At 38.9% G+C, this 1,644-nt stretch overlaps 1 long non-coding RNA gene across 2 annotated transcripts in view; it reads left to right on the forward strand.

The window, feature by feature from the left end:
- Nucleotides 1-1,041, forward strand: part of LOC105496355 (uncharacterized) — a 382,416-nt gene extending 381,375 nt beyond the window's left edge. For both annotated transcript variants that reach the window (XR_011613348.1, XR_011613352.1), the window contains exon 9: nt 753-1,041. This is a non-coding gene — a long non-coding RNA (uncharacterized lncRNA). The remainder of the gene's footprint in view (nt 1-752) is intronic.
- The last annotated feature ends 603 nt before the right edge of the window (nt 1,042-1,644 follow it).

Here is a 1,644-nt window from a genome sequence, read left to right on the forward strand (position 1 = left end):
TGCTGGATTATGTTTATTGATTTGCGAATGTTGAACCAGCCTTGCATCCCAGGGATGAAGCCCGCTTGATCATGGTGGATAAGCTTTTTGATGTGTTGCTGAATCTGGTTTGCCAGTATTTTATTGAGGATTTTTGCATCGATGTTCATCAGGGATATTGGTCTAAAATTCTCTTTTTTTGTTGTGTCTCTGCCAGGCTTTGGTATCAGGATGATGTTGGCCTCATAAAATGAGTTAGGGAGGATTCCCTCTTTTTCTATTGATTGGAATAGTTTCAGAAGGAATGGTACCAGCTCCTCCTTGTACCTCTGGTAGAATTCAGCTGTGAATCCATCTGGTCCTGGACTTTTTTTCGTTGGTAGGCTATTGATTATTGCCTCAATTTCAGAGCCTGCTGTTGGTCTATTCATGGATTCAACTTCTTCCTGGTTTAGTCTTGGAAGAGTGTAAGTGTCCAGGAAATTATCCATTTCTTCTAGATTTTCTAGCTTATTTGCGTAGAGGTGTTTATAGTATTCTCTGATGGTAGTTTGTATTTCTGTGGGGTTGGTGGTGATATCCCCTTTATCATTTTTTATTGTGTCTATTTGATTCTTCTCTCTTTTCTTCTTTATTAGTCTTGCTAGCGGTCTGTCAATTTTGTTGATCTTTTCAAAAAACCAACTCCTGGATTCATTGATTTTTTGGAGGGTTTTTTGTGTCTCTATCTCCTTCAGTTCTGCTCTGATCTTAGTTATTTCTTGCCTTTAAAGGACCTCTTCAAGGAGAACTACAATCCGCTGCTCAGTGAAATAAAAGAGGACACAAACAAATGGAAGAACATACCATGCTCATGGATAGGAAGAATCAATATCGTGAAAATGGCCATACTGCCCAAGGTTATTTATAGATTCAATGCCATCCCCATCAAGCTACCAATGAGTTTCTTCACAGAATTGGAAAAAACTGCTTTAAAGTTCATATGGAACCAAAAAAGAGCCCGCATCTCCAAGACAATCCTAAGTCAAAAGAACAAAGCTGGAGGCATCACGCTACCTGACTTCAAACTATACTACAAGGCTACAGTAACCAAAACAGCATGGTACTGGTACCAAAACAGAGATATAGACCAATGGAACAGAACAGAGTCCTCAGAAATAATACCACACATCTACAGCCATCTGATCTTTGACAAACCTGAGAGAAACAAGAAATGGGGAAAGGATTCCCTATTTAATAAATGGTGCTGGGAAAATTGGCTAGCCATAAGTAGAAAGCTGAAACTGGATCCTTTCCTTACTCCTTATACGAAAATTAATTCAAGATGGATTAGAGACTTAAATGTTAGACCTAATACCATAAAAACCCTAGAGGAAAACCTAGGTAGTACCATTCAGGACATAGGCATGGGCAAAGACTTCATGTCTAAAACATCAAAAGCAACGGCAGCAGAAGCCAAAATTGACAAATGGGATCTCATTAAACTAAAGAGCTTCTGCACAGCAAAAGAAACTACCATCAGAGTGAACAGGCAACCTACAGAATGGGAGAAAATTTTTGCAATCTACTCATCTGACAAAGGGCTAATATCCAGAACCTACAAAGAACTCAGACAAATTTACGAGAAAAAAACAAACAACCCCATCAAAAAGTGGGCAAAGGATA

The sequence above is a fragment of the Macaca nemestrina genome, chromosome 15, assembly GCF_043159975.1.
Source record: "Macaca nemestrina isolate mMacNem1 chromosome 15, mMacNem.hap1, whole genome shotgun sequence".
NCBI classification, from domain to species: Eukaryota; Metazoa; Chordata; class Mammalia; order Primates; family Cercopithecidae; genus Macaca; species Macaca nemestrina.